General features: G+C 48.4%; 1 pseudogene; it reads right to left on the reverse strand.

Moving 5' to 3' along the window:
* Positions 1–576, reverse strand: part of LOC101559908 — a 10220-nt pseudogene extending 9644 nt beyond the window's left edge.
* Positions 577–18278: the final 17702 nt, after the last annotated feature.

Genomic DNA, 18278 nt, shown 5'->3' on the forward strand with positions numbered 1-18278 from the left:
TAACTACTAAGAAGAATATATGCAGTGTATTATTTGTTGAAACTGTACTTCCGATTTGATTTGAAACTGTCTCATTGCTGTTTATCAATAAAACTTTGGAAAAAAAAACCTATTTAGCCAGGCACAGTGGTATACGCCTGTCATCCCAGTATTTGGGAGGCTTGAAGCAGGAGGATTGCTGTGAGTTCGAGGCCAGCCTGGGCTACAGAGTGACAAAGAGAGTTGAAGGCCAGCCTTGTTAAACCTGCAGTCTCAGCAGGACCCAACACCTCTAGAGCCTACCATATGTTGTGGGGCATCCTGCCACAGCACTGTGGGGAGCAGACTCCATTCTGAGTCAGGATGTGGTGTGGGCAGGTGACTCTGGGAGAGCAGGCCTTGTTCTGCTTCTCCCCAGGATTCTTGTACTCCATGGGGAGGTCTCAGATCGTCTCTCAAGTCCCTTGAGACAAGAAGATCCCATAATTTGGGGACCTTCTGTGTCCCACTGCTGTTGACACCTGGGCCATGAGAGAGGTTTGTTAGATCAGGGGGTGGGAAGTGGACCCTGTGATTCCCAGAACAAGAGAGCTTCATGGTACTCTGCTCCCACCTGTTTCTAGCTGTTTCTCTTCAGGGTTATGAAACAGAGTTCTGGGGAATTGGGACAATACCAGTCCTTAGGGGAGCATTTCACAGGAAATTGGCCTAACCCAGACCCTAGGGTGCTCAGAAAAGGGAAGGTGTGGTGCTGACAACAATAGCAGGCGCATGAGGCTGTGGCCTGAACCCAGGAACACAACCTGCAGCTTCTCTGCGCCTCCTGCTCTCTCACTGAAGGGCCATACTGGGGCTTGGGGAGCTTCTGATGCCCCAAACTATTGCATTGGCAATTCATAGGTGAAGGGGAGGAGGAGCTTACTGCTATGAAAACAAATAGGATTCCAGCAACTAGGAGACAGTAACTAAACTGTGACCGGAAGATCAGAGCTTTCATTGAAAGGTGGAAGGCTGAGAGGAGAAAGGGAGGGAGAGAGGGGGAGAGAGAGAGAGACTGAGATTTCTGCTTTAGTGCAGTAGAGAAAGGGCTCTCTGAATTTATGCCACCTTTGTCTTGCTCTGCTCCTATAGGCAAGAAGGGCCCCAGCCTTCCCCCGCTTCCCCCCAGTTCACTGAAGTTATTAATTCCGGGGTTAATCCTTTCCTTCCGTGCCAGGAGGGGGTAGGGAGACCTCAGGCATGTAAGTCTTTGATCTGGGGCTGAGTAAAGAGAAAAACTTCTATAAAACTGTCAGGGAGATAGGAAGGGGCCTTGAAAGAGAGGTCATAAGTAGGCAGTTTACCTTTGATCAGTGGCCCCAGGTCCTTTTAAAAGCCCAGGATTATGGGTTTAGAAGTGTCCCTCATGTGTCCCCACTGGAACCCTGTGACTTAAAAACAATTAGATTACTCTAAAAGTTTAGAGAGATTGAGCTCAAAGGACTTTAATTTTCATTAAAGAAGAGGAGAAAGGAAGAAAGGAGAGGGAGGGGAAAGAGAGAGAGAATAAAATGAAACAAAACAAAACAAACAGCAGCCCAAACCATGAAGTTGATCCCTATGTAAGTTGGAATCCAGTCTGTTTCTTTCTGTGTAATAGTATACTTGCTGGACTGGCAATTCCACTAAAATCACTGACTCATGAGGATCTAAAATGAATTTTCCCCCTTCCCTCACCCCACTGGCCAAGGGAACAAAGCCTTGTCTGTCTCATTGTTGGATTTTTATTTCAGGCTATTAAGACATCAGAAAAATGGAATCTCAGTCTGGTGCTTTTCACCTGGGTATGAACAGATACTCGCGCTGACAGCTGGCTTCCAGTGCGTCGAGTGCATGTGGGCAAATGTCACTAAGGCCGGCTCACTCATGGGACACTGTCTGGGGCTGGGGTTTCTATGAAGATCTCTTCCTCTTCCCTCCTCCCGTTCACTGAGCACACATCCCTTGGGCAGGTCTGTGAGCAACGTTGTCCCTGCAACAACACGGGACCTGCACACCTCAGCATCTTATTTCCTGCTGCGGTGCTGCCTCTCCTTTTGTATATATCAGGTGAGAGTCAAACCCACATGCCCGGGAAGCTGGTGAGTTTGCCTGCATTTGCAACCCCTAAGCTGCACTCGGATGGGACTCAAGGAGTCACCCAGAGACCCTCTCTTCCTTGTCTGTGTGAGCACTTTTGTGCTCTTGGGCCTGGCTCACTCGCCAGCACTTTTTGGCACCCACCAAAATGGGAGTGGAATCAACCATTCCACTGCCCAGTGCGAACCCCTCAGGGCAGGTCTGCAGCAGGTCTAGCCTTAATTGTACAATTATGCAATGCATCATCAACCCCTGGGTGGGGACAACAAGCCTCTCGTGGACAACTGAGACATTCTTTTTACTATGAGACAGCCCATATAAAACCTGCATTGGTCCTACAGAAAGCCCTGACATCCACAGGGAGGCCCTAGAGCTCGGAGCTTGGACAGCAGCTCACTGAGAACTACAGGGTCCCTTCACACTCACAGCAGACTCCAAAGGTGGTCAAAAGTAACAGAGGGTGACCAGGCATCTGTTGGGGGATGTGGCTCAGTTGCAGAGTGCTTGCCTGGCATGCACAAAGCCCCAGGTTTGATCCCCAGCACTGAAAGGAAAAAAAAAACCCAGCCAAATCAGCAGCAAGAATGTGAGAAGTCTGGTCCACCTGCCAAGAACATCCCTACGCACCCAGACAACAGTTGTCTATGCCTGTTCTCTTGGGCACTCCCGAGACTCCTGAGCTCCAGGGTTCATATGTCAGAGGAAATGTCAATTGAGAGTGTCCAGCCTGCCTGAGGTTTTGACTCTCCTGACTAGAAGTGTGTGTGTGTGTGTGTGTGTGTGTGTGTGTAGCACACCTGTCATCCCAGGACTAAAGAGGCTGAGGGAGGAGGATTGTCAGGTCAAGGCCGTCTCAAAAATAGTAGTAGTAGTAGTAGTAGTAGTAGTAGTAATAATAATAATAATGACAATAATGATAATAGAAGATAAATACAACTTGAGATTTTCCATTACTGAGTCACTATCTCTTCTTTTTTTTTTTTTGGCCAGCTCAGCCTGCCCTGGGGGCATGGCTGGTGTGGCATGTGGTGCCAGGGATTGAACCGCGGTACACTATGCCTGCCTAAGCTTGCCTAAGAAGGTGCTTTAGACCGCTGAGCCCCCCATCTCTTCTTTTTTGCCCTCAGCTACACACACACATACACACACACATACACACACATACACACACACGCACACACACACATACACACACACAATTTCATCTTCCTCTCATGCTCATCATTGAACCCCGAAGATTCTTTTGCTGCTTCTGCCCTGTGGTATGCAGCTTCCTGGGTAAACTCCAGATGCTTGCGTATATATTTAAATACTCAATAGCTGAATCTCTTTGACTACAAACCTCTGGTCAGGAAAGTCAAAACCTCAGGCAGGCTGGACACTCACAATTGACATTTCCTCTGACATATGAACCCTGGAGCTCAGGAGTCTCGGGAGTGCCCAAGAGAACAGGCATAGACAACTGTTGTCTGGGTGCGTAGGGAAACTCTTGGCAGGTGGACCAGACTTCTCACATTTTTGCTGCTGATTTGGCTTGTTTTTTTTCCCCCCTTCAGTGCTGGGGATCAAACCTGGGGCTTTGTGCGTGCCAGGCAAGCATTCTGCAACTGAGCCACACCCCCGACCCTCTCTGGCTTTTCCAAGAGCCTCTTTCTGTGTCTCTGGCTTTGTTTCAGCATCTCACACCTGGTGCACACACAGTCTGGGCCATTGTAAGTGGGGCATCATTTCTACTCCCCCTCATCAAGACCTCATCCAGGTGGTGCTCTGATTTTACACACATTCTCCTGGAGGTGGCTTGTTATCGTGAACCTGTGCCTGGAACAGGGTCCAGAATGGCAGGTTGTCAAAGGCCCAGAAGTGGTTGGCTGCAGAAAGGCTGGAGAACTCAGTCCTGTGGGGACAAGAATAGTAGGGCAAGCTAGAAGAATGGCATTCTTTGGAGAGGCTATGACTTCTGTTGTGTCCAGATTTCTCTGGGCTTCGCAAAAATAGACCCTGGGGCCCTTCAGGTACTGTCATAAAGGAGAGTCCTTTGCTAGAAATCAGGGAGGTAGATCAGAACCAGGAGAAGGGATTAGAAATGGGAGGCCCTGCCAGGCCCAGTCCAGGGGAGCTCACACCCCAAGAGCTGGAGGTAAGTCCAATGCCACAGAGATAGGACTGGGCAAGGGGCTCAGAAGCAAAGGCTGCAGGCTTGCAAAGGCCCAGCTCCCTGCTTTCATACTCAGCAACATTGGAAAGGCCCTGAGCTGCCCTTGGCAGCTTCTCAGTCACCCTGGCCTGAAAACTTGGGATCCCCATCCAGGGATCTTTCTACAGCTTTCCACCATCAGCAATTCCTCCAGTGCAGACTCCTTAGTCGCTGGCCAGAGGAGCTGGAAGGGAGCCAGGGTGGCTCATTCTTATCCACAGAAATCCTAACAGCTCAACTCCACCTTCCTCAGGAAATCCAAAAGACAAATCTTTTCCTTTCTTCTTTTCTTTCATTTCTAGGGCTGGGTATGGAACCCAGGGCCTTGCACATGTGGGACAAATGCTCTACCACTGAGCTACATCCACCTCCAGCACCATTCCACTCTCGTCGGGGAACAGAAGTGTGCACTGAGCTCCTGCCCCCTGGGCCTGGGAATAAGTCTTCCCCTAATTCTCCTTCTCAGGCCTCTCTCAGGCCCTGATCCTTTCCTTAGTCCTGCACCTACCAGAGACGCCTTCTGGACTCTCCATGCTTGCACCATCAGACTCAACCCTTTCCTGCCAGAGTCCTTCGATTGCCCTGGAGACCTGGACATGCGCTCATTGCTTTGCTTCTGTACCAGGTTACAGTGAAAATCTCTTTCTGAGCACAGCACTATGCTCTGCACAGAGCAAGAGGCTCTGTAAATTTTTATTGGATAAATGAACAAAAGAAAGACAGGATGAAAGAGCACAATGAAGGAGGTACAGCTGGGTGCATGTGGGTGTCCGATGGCAAAGCAGACACCCACAAACAGTTGGGCATGTTGTGCCAGGTGCCCCCTGTGTGTCAGGCACGGAACTGGAAGGAAGGACTCACTGCTGCTCCCTTGCCTTCTTGCAGCCAGGAGGGCTTGCTTGCCCTTGCCCTTGGCCCTCGTCAGACCTACCGCTCCTCATGCTCAGGCCTTACCAAGTGCAGGATGAATGTCCACACCAGTGGTGTCATCAGTTCTCATCCTAGACCATCCGCTCTTTCTTAGAAGGTAAATCATCCCAACCTACACTGGCTCCTGTTCTCTGCAATGGCTTCCTCGTGCTTGCCACACCCCCCAGCAGCGCTACCTTCTCTGGACGTCTTCTCTGGAGGCTCCAGTGCCTCCTTTTTCATGTGAGCCTCCTTGACCATGAGCCAGAGTACATCTCTTCAACTGGCCCTTCAGTCCCTTGCTTGCTCTCTGGTGGCCCTTTTCTCCTCTTAGCTTTGTCTGGAGGATTTTTTTTTTGTTTTGTTTTTTAAAAAAGATCCCCTGTCTGTCCTCATGTGCAATCTTCTCTTGCCATGGTTCCAGGCCCTCAGCTTTGCCTGGGTGGTTTCTTCATCTAATTTCCCAAGAAAGTCAAAGTAGCAGACTGGAAATGCAAATGGGGCAGCGGGGATGGGGGCAGTTCCAAATGCTGCGCCAGGAGCAGTCTCTTGGAGGGCAGCTTAGCCTAGGCTGAGCACCCCACCCTCCAGCACCAGCTGTACTGAGATCAACTGCAAAGCCAAGGGTGCTGGAGCTCTGGAGGCTCCAACCCTGGGCTGGGATGACCGGTGGACTGGGATTGTAACCCATTCATACATGCATATGTACACATGTACACACACACACATGTCATGGAGCAGTGACCTCTGACTCTATTCTAGGTGGACACAGTCTCAGATGAGACTGAGAGCCAGGGAGATGGCTCGGTACAATAAGTGTTTGCCTGGCAAGCGCAAGGGCCTGAGTTCAATCTCTGGTTCCGCCAAAAAAAAAGAGAGAGAGAGAGAGACTAAGAAATTGGGACTGATGTCATAAATTATGCTTATGCAGTCACTGTAGGTGTGAGAGGTGGTTTAGTATTTAGCTCAATAGGCAGTTCACAAGGGACAGGGTCTAAGATGGTGTTGGGAAGTTCAGCCTTATATGGAAAACAGCGTAGATGGGTTAAGAACTAACTCAAGCTGTACAGATAACCAAGCGCTGAAGTTTATTTATTTAATTTTTTTCAAGTGCTGAAGTTTAAAAGCGAACATGGAGAAAATGGTAGTCTTTGCAGTAAGAACAGTTAACTCTGACCCCAGGAAAGAAATTCCTTAGATAGAACAAGAAGCACCAAGTGAGCAGCCTCTCCCTACATCTGGGTGAGGGGCTAGGTTTCCAGGAATCTAAAGATTGTGAGCAATTGCTTTTTCTCTGGAACTCTGAATTAGTAAGTCTGAGCCCCAGATGGTTAGTTTAAACCCACAGGGCTCCTTGTGATCAGCAATTGCTGCATGGGGGCAAATTCCCATGCTTTGCTATCCATCAGAGACCTAGGTGAAGAGCCCACCAGGAACTTTCTTTCTTATCCTTCCAGTAAACACTCCCCTTAACTGCTTCCTTCTCTGCAATTTTATTCTTCAACAGCATGAGACACCTGCCCAGCTTGGATGAAAACACAGGGACCAGGGCGGTTACATTAGAGAGGAGGTAGGGCTATTTGACTGCCTCAGGGTGACATTCCATGAGGAAGGTGCAGACAGCTCTTTGCCTCTTGGGTTCACACCCCTTCTCCCCTCTGCTTCTGTTCCAAGAGAGGATTATGGTGGCAACAGGGCTGCCACAGCTCCAAGGAGAAGGAAAGTGTTTTATTCCCCCAGCTCTATCCCTGTGATGTCAACTTAGTCTGGCCTTTTTCTTCCTTTAAAAGCATCTCAACCCTGCACCCTGCACAGCCCTCTCTTCCCTTCCCTCCCCCTTCCTCTTCTTTCACCCATCTCTTTTCTGGTTATAGCTACCTATCCCTCCCCTGATATCTTCAGATTTAGGGAGGCCACAGATCTGCCACCCTGGCCCCAGGCTTCTGAGCTGTCCTTTGTGTCCTTGTGTCTGTCCTACACCCCAAGCAGTCTCTGCTATTAACAGTTTAGAAATAAATCTTCCTAGAATTATCCTAAATTGATAGTGTTTTTCTCCTGGCTCAGCATTTTTTGTCTGTCTCATCGACACCTGCCTGATCAATACAGATACAGATGCCCCTCAACCCAACAGAACCATCATAAACAAAAGACCCTAAGCTGAGATGCACTTAATACACCTAAGCTGCCAACCAGCCACTATCACTTCGCCCAGCCTCCCTTAAACATGTTCAGAACCCTTTTGTCAGCCCACGTTGGGCAAAACCATCTAACATAAGGTCGATTTTATAATGAAGTGTGGACTATTGCCTTCGGCAGCTCTGTCACTACAACCAATAGCTGAGATAAGGAAAGAGGAAAGGCTTATTTGGCTCACACTGAGCCTTTGTCCACACTAGACCTGCTGCTTTTTGGCCTCTGCTGGGGGAGCTGGATAGCAACAGCGGGGAGAGCATGGGGCACAGCAAATGGCTTACTTCACGTTCAGGAAGCAAAAAAGAAAGGAAAAGGGGGCCAGGCCTCACAGTTCCCTTTGGGGTCCTGCAAGACCTGAGGACCTCCCACCAAGCCCTGCCTCTTAAGGGTTCTAGCCATCAAGCTTCCTTTAGGGCCACAGGCTAGGGACAAAACCTGAAAAAATAGACCTTTGGGGACATTGGAGATCCAAAGGACAGCAAATACCTCGTGTAATTTATGACCCACTATCCTGAAAGCAAAGTGCAGAGCAATTGTGCGGGTACACTTTCACACCATCATAAAGCTGAATGATCCTAAAGCCAATCACCATAAATCGGGGACCCTTTGATGATTTCGTTTTGTCCAGAGCTCAACCAAACTGGGATGGAGGACAGCTCTGTGCTGTCAGGTGTCAAAGTAGTAATCCTAATGAGTTCAAGTAAAAGTGACAAAACAGTGATGCTTTTAATCCCTTCCTGAAGCCATAGGGTCACCAAGAGTCTTAAACTGAAGAAGACCTGGGCTCTTCAGTTTCCCAGTGCAGCTACAGCTGCGCACCCCAGGGGGCCTAGTGAGTGAGCACCAAAGGAGGCTGCTCCCTGCTGGGTGGGTAGGAGTGGGAAGGCTGGGCACAGAGCCATTGAGCAAGGGGTGGGGGTGAGCAAGCAGCGTTACACATGGCCTGTCAGGCCAACCTTCGTCATCCTTTCTAGTCCAGCCAGAGCAGTCACACAGTTACCATACGTGCTTGCCTTCGCTGGGGACTGAACTGGGGCCTTGTGCGTACTAAGTGAGCACCCTTTGTGTTTTCAGGTGGAATCTCACTCCAGGAATCCTGCCTCAGCCTCTTTGGAGGCTGAGATTATAGGAATGAGCCATTGTGCCCAGCCACACACAGGTTCGTTTGTTTGTTTTCCCATAATTTTATTGATAAACAAATAGCAATGAGACCGTTTCAAATACACACAGGTTTTTAACCAGGAGCCGAATCCTTAAATCTGTACACATGGGAAATGTAGGAAACACACCAAAACACTGGCAATGGCTTCTCTAAATCAACGTTGTCTAATAGGGATGCACACACAAGGAGATCAGAATGTATAGTGAATGTTTAAATTTTTAAAATGTATTACGGTGAAATACACATCACCATAAATCCCCCTTTAAAAATCTCCTCCTTTCTTAAAACCATCCTTCTTGCCACTTTCTGAAGCATTTCTGGAAGTAAGTGCTCTTTCCTGAGTGGAAAGCTGAAACAGGATGATCATGAATTTAAGGGCATCTTGGATGACACAGTGAGTCCCTGTCTCAAAAAACAAATGCATAAATCTATCCCCATCATCTGTTGCAACCAAGAGGAAAAGGGGCTGTTCCTATGCTGAAGGAGCGGGCTGGAGAGCATTGTCCAGGCAAGGGCGGAACTTGATCCGGCCTTGGATCCTCAAGAAAACAAGGTAGAGGTTGGTAGGCACAGAGCATGCGCAAGGGTGGCACGAGGACTGGCTGAGGCCTCTGCGCTGCTGAAGGCTGCTGCCTGCACAGTGCTAAGCCGAGCTGCCCTAAGAGCTCAGCTTTGACAGGAATCTCATTGAACCCCATTTGAAAACTATGCAGCTGTTTCTAAGTAACTCCACGTATGTTTCAGGGAATAAGTAGAACACTACATATTAGTAGCAGATAGTGCACAGTCCTAGGGTTTTACAACATATTTGCAGGCTGGAAGCTGGTTGGTTGATTGGCTGGTTGGTTATTTCCCTAGTTGGTTGGCTGGTTGTTTGGTGTGGAAACACTTGTAGAAGAAAGTAGCCAAGAATTTCCCTTGTGTATACTGGGGATCGAACACAGGACCCTGTGCTTGCCAGGCAGGTGCTTATGCCACTGAGCTCTTTCTCCCCACCCCTTAAAAAAAAAAAAATTCCCTCATGTTGGTTTGGAAATGAAAAGAACCCTGAATTGGCCACTGGTGTTCCCTTCCCCCACTCAGGGTGTGACCTTAAGCAAGGTCCTTCCTTACAGGGACACCATACTCCTCCACAGACAGGGATTAAATTGGAATGACAAGATGATCTCTAGGACTCACTGCAGTAAAGCATTTTGCAGTTGCGCCTCTGGAGGAAGATTTAACAGTCTAGAAACCCAAATATGAATCTGTAAATGACTCCCAAATCTGATTTCTGGGACAGCTGGGCCAGAAGAGGAGGACAACCTGCCTTCATCGCCAGGACCTACGTCGGGTGGACCTACGTCGGGTGGAAAAGGACTGCCCAGAGCCAAGGGCCTGATTAGGCAGGATGCAGGGGAGCCACCCGGCTGACAGCGTTAGCAGGCAAAATACTGCTGAGTTTTGTTTCTATTGGAAAAATCTTTTTTTTTTTTTTTTTTTTTTTTTTTTTTTTGGTGGTTTTTTTTTTTTTTTTTTTTTTTTTGTCTGAGGCAATGTTTTCCACGGCTCCAGGGGGCTGTGGTCATTTCCTAACAAGATTTTCCTATTTTGTGCAGCTGTGGTCTGGCACTTGAGACACTGAGTGTTTTTAAACTGAAACTCACTTAAATTCTTCAGGACTGGAGGCTGGTGGGCAAGCTCAGGAAGGGCCCGCTGCCCTTGGAGCTACGGCATCTGCCCCATGGAGCACTGTGCTTCTTCCAGTGCTTTGGAAGTTCAGGGTCAGATGCATAAAAGCACAGATCATTAGAGCTGTGAGGCCCACTAGAAGTCACCTAGTATACTTTTTTCATTCTATAGAAGGGAAACTCAACCCCAGACAAAGAGGACTCTTCCCAGGCCACATCTTCAATTAGACAGAAGACCCCTTTCCTGACTCTGTGCAACTCGATTTTGAACCTAAGGCACTGAGTGCTGCCTCCCAGCACTTTTTATTCTTTGAGACAAGGTCTCACTAAATCACTGAGGCTGGACTCCATCTTGCTGTCCTTTTGCCTCAACCTCCCAGAGTCTAGGATTACAGGCCTGCACCACCCTTCTCAGCTTCTCCTGACTCTTCTTAGGAACCCGCTGGGCCTGGAGCCAGCAGGGCTGTCCTCTATACTCTCCGCCTTGGAGGGGAAAGGTGGGGTACAGTGAGGTGATGTGGGGAGAGATGGAATTGAACTTGCTATGGGTGGTTTACTGGCTTCAGCCTTTCTGTTGCTCCTCACCGGCACCCGGCACTTCCTGTTTCCTGATTATTCCATCCCAGTCCTTTAGGTTTCAACTCAGTGCTTACTGGAAACCATGGGTGGAATCCACAGACATCAAAGTCGTCTAGTAGAGACTCACTTCTCAGACCTTTTACTGAGGGAGATGCAAATGATATTTTTCTCTGCACTTAACCCCTGATCATCAGGCAAGGACTGTGAGGAACAGGACCACCCGTCCCCACCCCAAATTAAAAAAAAAAAAAAAAATTGTTTGGAGTACTGGGAACTAAACCCAGGACTTTCACCATGAGCTATATCCCCAGCCCTGTCCTTTTATTTCAACACAAGGTCTGGCTGAGTAAGTCGCTGGGTTACCCCCAAGGCTGGGCTCAGACTTGCAGTCCCCTTGCTTCGGCCTCCCAGAGTGCTGGGGTTGCGGGCTTGCACCACACCTGGGTCAGGAGTCAGTCTTGGAGAGTTCTGGCTCCTGCACTAATGAAGTCCCTTTCTCGGCTTTGTTTTTCTGTTGCTCCGCCTGCACTGCCTGTGAAGCACGTGAGGTACCATCAGCCTCAAAGCCTCCACTAAGTCCTCCTGATCCCACTGAAGACGCACACCCTGGGAAGGGATCACAGGCTGAGCCACAGGTGTGACCGAACACCTGGGTCTGCACTTTTGTCACTTTCAGGAACCACAATGGCTCAGGGATTCCCTTTTTACCAAGTGACGGGAGAGGAGTAGATAGCGGTGAAAGTTAATGTCTTGGGTCTTTCTGTAGAGTCTTTTGCAAAATATCAGGCACCTGGTTCAGGCAGTCCTTTGTCAGGTTGTCATTCACTTGTTAAAGGTGCACTATGTAGGCCTTAAATGTCAGCTTCTTGTCTCTGAAAAGGTGGGACCCGGTAATCCCCTGTGCGCTGCAGCCTGGACTCCTCCAGAGCTGCGGCCCCTGGCTCTGGGGCCCAACAGATGGGTACCCTAGAAGCACCCGGCCAGGAAACATCTGCTCAGTACTAAAGATTTCTGGATTTTGGTCGGTCTGGGAATTTAGCATGTGTCTTTCCTGAGGGCAGTTCCTTACTCTTTCTTCTGATATATTCAAAAGACGAACCTCTTGAAAAGTACAATCAGATACGAGCTTTATTCCCACACAAGGGTCTATTTTCCTGGAAGCTCTTCTTATATCTACCCAAGCGCCTTGTCTCTCCTGTTAGCTAACCTGGTTCTTGGCTCCTGCCTGCTAAAGCCCTTCCTCCCCTCCCTTAGGCTCCACATGCTTAATAATGTCCCATTAAGAGTGTGCATCTCCCTCAGCTGTCCTCTAACTTTCAGAATGTGTTGTCCCCTCCATAGTGTTGGAAAAAATACAAATTAAGCTTGAGTGCGGCTGGAGGGGTAATGGGCCTGGCTTTAGCAGGGAAGACGAAACAAAGACTCCAACCGTTTGTATCTCCTGAAAAATCCTGCTGAGAGCTCAGATTCGCCTGTTGGGTAAAGCGCTTTGTTTCAGGCTCCCCTGCTACCTGAATTGTCTTCCCCATGCCGACTTAAGAGACACTGAACTGGAGGTTCATCTCCAGGGCAAGGGAGGGCGATTGCAGGTGCAGTCACCATCAATCACTAGAGTGATAGCTGGAGATTCAAGAGAGGGGGAGGGCTGTGCTTCAGGGCTGATCAGGAGCTGCTATTGCCACAAACAGTGGGGCATTTTTGGTGCAGATTGTTTTAAATATGCGATTTCTTTTTTTTGTCTCCTGTCCATTCTGGCCACATAGTAATTATTATCAAATATTTTTTGGCTGTCTATTGATAAAGCATGTGGTTCCTGCCCAGGATTTCCACATTATCACTCTTGATTGGCCTAGATGAAATACACACAGAGAAATGAGTCGACTTTAGAAGTGGCTTATCCTCCAAGCCTTACATAACTGCACAGTGATCTTGGCTGTGTTCCTACCCAGATACTAGGCTGAATGCTGCCAAGACATGCCAGCCAATTCAGACTAAGATCTCATTTGACACCTCCCCCCCACCACTAAATTAACACATTTCTCAGGCAGCATTCAGAACAATAGTCCTCAATACTGGCTGCAATTAGAATCATGGGGGAACCTTTTAAAAAAGAAAAAGAAAAAAAAAAAAAAGAATACCCAGGCCTCACTCCAAATCAATTAAAATAGATTTTCTCAGGGTGAGCCTCAGACTTGGGAATTTTTATATCGCATCTGCGATTATAACAATGTGCAGCTGTAGATGGGGATTGCTGTTTTAAATATGACCAGAATGAATGATTATTGGTTTTGTTTGCATACCAACAATTAATTTAATATTTCTATAAAACTTGAGATAGTCACACTTGGAGTCAAATAGAGTCTGCAGGAAAGTTACCCCTGAAAGTTAGCAGCCAAATTGCACAGGAAAAGAACAAAAGCAGAAGTTTCTGTCCCAGTGCTACCTAGGTTAGCCAGGTCTTTGGAGGTCTGAAAGCAATAATGTAGACAAATAAATCTGGCCAAATAAGAGGTACCAAGCAGTTTCCTAACTAGTAGAAGAGGATGCTTCTCCACCCCATGCACCCCTCCTCTCCCACACTTGTCCCCTGGGCAGATCTGAAGAGAGCTCTGTTTACTGTACAAGGCCAAGCTGCAGCAAAGGCATCCTGGCTGCCCTGCTGAGATAGGGCCTGCTTTCCCGAACTGATTTGCCAAGTTCCTGTGTCCCCAACTGGTCCTTCTCATAGAGAGGTCCAGTTTGAAAATCTTACATCTTCACTCTTTGGAAGAATGTGAGAGATGTCCCACCTCATAAGCACATTTATAGCTCCTTCTCTCCTATAGAAAACAAACCCAACTCCTCTTTGAAAATGTGCAAATAGTTCCCACTTGTCTGGAGAGCAGGTTTCTCCCCAGGTTTGGGGAAATCTGAACACAATGACACATGGCTGCTGGATGACAGCTTTGCTGATGACAAGGGTCACTGGTTCCTGGCCCAGACAAAGCTGCCTGCATGGCTGTGTTGGGGCCTGGAGGGTTGGCCTCCTGCAGAACCATCCCCAAGGCTGCAGGAAGTGGCGCTTTCCTGTGTGCAGAGACCTCAAGGAGCACAACTGAATGAGGGGCATGGTGGTCTGTCTTGAGCCTTCTCGTCCTCCTCCCAGCCCTGTCCCAGGTACCCACTAATTTTAGTTCAGACCTCTATTTAGCATGGGACAGCAAGATCATCATGTTCCCCTTTGGGAAATAGAAACTGAACAGTCTGGATCCCAGAACAACTGGCTGCTGAACCTAGGTCCCTTAGGATCTTTCTCATTACCAAGATCACCTGGTCCCTGGAGCAAGTCTTCATCTGTCACTTTCAAGGTAGTCAGATGTCTTAGGGACCAGTAAAATGCTGGTCACACTCATAAGACACTGTCAGTCCATCTAATATAGACACATAGCATTAGCACGAGGAAGAGCCTCTTACATCACTGATGAGACCGGAAAGAAGGCTCAGGGAAAAGAAGGGACTCTTTTGAGGTCACACCAATTAATGACAAAGGTAGGATGAGAACTCAGAAACTAACTCTCAAATCATGTTCTTTCTAGCACCCTTTGCTGTCAGATTTTAATGAGCACCAGAATGTGCGTAGAAATTAATTAAAATACTCTTTTCCCAGAAGAGAAGGCTGCCCATAAGTAAGATTGTCATTTAGAATGTGCAAAAGACCAATGCAGGGCTTGTGCTGGAGAGAAATAGATGACACCCCAAGGACAGGGGTGCAGCTGGCACAGAGAGATCCTCACACCAGATGTGAACACAGAATACCAAAGCAGCCGGGAAACTTTCCCTGGCTCTCTGGAGGTCAGGAAAGAACCAGGGAAGAGGCTGAGCCAAGTGTCCTGGAATTAGACGTGGAACTATTCTGAGAAAGAAGAGAGAAGTCAGAGAGAAAAGCTAATCCCTTCTTAGTAGCTGCTCTTTGTTCGGGACACAAGCTGAAGCAAGCAAGAGGAATTTCTAGCCCAGAAGCCCCAGTGGGAAGTCTGGTCAGTTGATTCATTTAACCTATTGCCAGCCAGCTGAAGAAGGAGCTGCACGGACTGAAGGGGAAATTTTTATTATTTCGTTTTATGGAGGAAAGACAACTCAGGAATGAAACTGCAATTTTGTTCATTCTCAGATCAATCTTTCAGAAGGGAAAGAGGTCCCTCGGTGAAGAGCAGGGGACAGAGTCCCCGGCAGCTCCCTCCTCCCCTCACTCTGGAAAAACACCAGCAAGGAAATTTGCCTTGGCTCTTTCTGTGTATCAGTGTAACCTGAGCACCTAGGAAGCCCCAGGGCTTGGCATCTGGTGACTTGGCCCCTCCTAATAAGCCTGCCTTCCCTCTAGTCCAATCAAGGAGCGCCAGGGCACTGAGGATGGGGTTTCTGCAGGTCAAGACTAGGCCAGGGCCCACCACTCAACATGGAAACCATGCTTTGGTGGAATTCCCCAAAGATGTGCTTTGTCCCAAGAAAAAGGAGATGTGTGCCACTGCCAGCTTTATGTCAATACGGGGCAAGCTAGAGGTCACCAAGGTGGAGCAGCAGGAGGCTGCTCCAGAGCACACAGTGGGTTCACATGGGCCCACACCCTGGGCAGACGTTGGTGACAAGAGCTAGCAGAACTATTGGGTGCAGATCTCTACTGTGTCCCTAGTTCTGGCCTCTGAACTGAGAAAAGCTTCTCCCTGATTTTGGAGCTGTACAGAGTGTCCATGTTGAAAGACCATAGCCACCTGCTCCAGGGTGTCTGTTGCAGGACATCGTGAGACGTAGAGCACTGAGGAGCAGAACACCTGGCCCACAGGTTCTCAGCAAGACATGCACGCTCTCCACTGCCCAGGAAGCAGCAGCCAGCCCCAGGGTGGGGAGCACTGTAAAGTTGTCCCCCAAGGACTCCCTGGGGCCTTTGGTGACAGCCCTTTGTGAGTTAGCATGGACATCTAGAATGTCTGCCCTGTGCCTAGTATTGTGTAGGCTCAGGCACGCCCCAAGGAGGGAGCCGGAGACAGTTCCACATTCACGCAGTCTCATCCTCAGAGGAAAAATAGACAGCAAACCAAAAACTACAGGGGTACCAAGTATTGTGAAGGAGACACAAAGAGCCTTGTGAACATCTGAGGTAGCCTGGAGCATTAGGAGGGCCTCCCCAAGGAAGGGCCATACATCTGAGACCCAAGGACACAAAAGACTGTGATAAATAAAGTTGGAAGATGGTGGAGAGTGCAAGCTGAGCCTCAACGTCTCTCTCCTGTTCTTCCATAATCACAGAAGTTTCTGGTGAGTCGTATGTAGCTTTCCAGGAAATGGTTTCATTTCCAGCCTCTCTTGCAACTAGATGTAACTATACGACCACATTCTGTCCAATGGGAAGTGGGAGGAAGTGGAGGATAAACTTCCGGGTTACAAGGACTGGCTTGCTTTCCCTTTGTCCTCTTGCACCTTCTACCAGCAGGAGTGTGGCAGAGGTAAGAAGCTGACTGGGAAGATGCAAAGGAAGAGACATCTGGGTGACAGACAGGAGGAGCTGGGCCTCTGGTGACTTCACAGACCAGAGCTGTCATACAATTTTGGTGTTTTGTAGGGGAAAGACAGAAATGTCTCTATTTACACTGTTATTATTTTGGCCTCTCTGTTACAGCAACCAAAGTAATAATACCCTAACTAATAACAGGCTGAAGAAATAACAGTGAGTCTGCAGATCACAGCTCCATTGGCTCTTCTCAAGAACCCAGTGCATAGGGGGCTAGGATCATTAGCTTAGTGTCACTGCAGCAAGCTGAGAGGGACCGTGGTCTTGCCATAGTCACAGAGTAACGGACTCAGGTAACTCAAAATGGAAGTTATTTTCATTCTGACCATGAGCAAGAACATCCACGATGCCTCACAGCCTCCATTGGCCTAGGATGGACTTGCTGTTCTCCTGTTAGTGAGATGGATTTGTGCCAAATCACCCTCATGCTCCACTCTGCCCTTCACCCCCAAGCCAGGCCGCTCAGTGACTCTATTACGAATGGTACGTGGCCCACCCATCCCCCACAGAATGTGTAAGTCCTTATAAGATGTGGTGATGTAGGGTCAGGCTTTTCTCAGAGAATATCCTAAATTTTATTCTCAAAGGAATACTTAGAAGCACCCTCTTATCCAACCTCAATTCAACCTAGCCCCCCTAATTTTGCAGAATTCCTCTCTAGGAATTCTGTATGACAGAATTCTGTTATGACAGAGTATTTGGAAAGCCCAAGGGACCCTGAGCTCTTTCAGTAGTCAGCATGTCTTCATTGCAATAGTCTAGACTTCTCTGCAGGAGTAGCCCAGCTCCTCTGGGCTCTCCTCAGGACTCTGTGTCAGAACAGTTCTGTTATTTCATCTTTTGTTAGCCCTTTGACTGATAGCACAGGGAATTGTGAGCTACGCCGTGTTCACACAAACCCTCACGCGCTGTTCTCCTACTGAGGCGCTCTTTGGGCTATGAATCACCTCTGGGGTATAGCATTTGAATAATTCAGCTTTTAAAATATTGATTTTTATTCCTCACTGCCAAGAAATAGCTTTGCACATGTGTTTGGCTTGACTGGGCTATTGTGTGGCTCAGATGTTTAAGACTCAAAAAGATCTAGCAGGGCCTTCTGTCTGCAGAAGACAGGCAGGAGACAGGGACGTGCACGTGAGTAGACACCCTCGCGAGTCTGAGGGGTGGGGGGACAGACCATGCACAAGCATCACCTCAAATCAGCAAGGTCACAAAGCTCAAGACTTCCTTGGAAGCCTTCTGCCATGGTGTCGATCTAAAATGGCCTCCCAAGCCTGGGATGTGTGGAAGGTGAGTGGATCACAGGGACATTCTAGAGGCGATGCTGTTAGGGGGAGGGGTCTGGTCAGGAGAGGTAGCTAGCTGTGGGTTTCTCTCTTTTGTGGTTCTGACCTGGACTCTGTTTCCTGGTTGCCAAGAATTGAGCAGACCTCTCCTTTGGGACCCTGTGCCATGCCGTCCTGTGTTGGAGCCAGCTGACTTTGGACTGAAACATGAGCCAAAATAAATCTCTCTTCCTCTTGATTGTGGATGCTTGGTATTTCGTCCAGTCATGATAAAAGTGGCTAAGGCACCTTCCTCTCTGAGTTAAGGAAGCTCTTTTTATGGGGTTGTTGAGATCCCCACAAAGAAACATGTGAATTGCCAGCCAAATAGCTCAGCGGATTAAAGCATGCCGGCCCCGCCCCCAGGGCATGCTGAGACAGCAATTGAGCCTGGGCGTGGTGGTGCACACATGTAATCCCAGCTCTTGGGAAGCTGTAAACAGGCGGATCACTGAGTCCCATCTAGCAGTGAGACCCTGAACACCCTGTAGACCCTTCCCTAAAATACAAAGAAAGAAAGAAAGAAAGAAAGAAAGAAAGAAGAAAGAAAGAAAGAAGAAAGAAAGAAGAAGAAAGAAAGAAAGAAAGAAAGAAAGAAAGAAGA

The sequence above is a fragment of the Octodon degus genome, unplaced genomic scaffold, assembly GCF_000260255.1.
Source record: "Octodon degus isolate 3935 unplaced genomic scaffold, OctDeg1.0 scaffold00203, whole genome shotgun sequence".
Taxonomy (NCBI): domain Eukaryota; kingdom Metazoa; phylum Chordata; class Mammalia; order Rodentia; family Octodontidae; genus Octodon; species Octodon degus.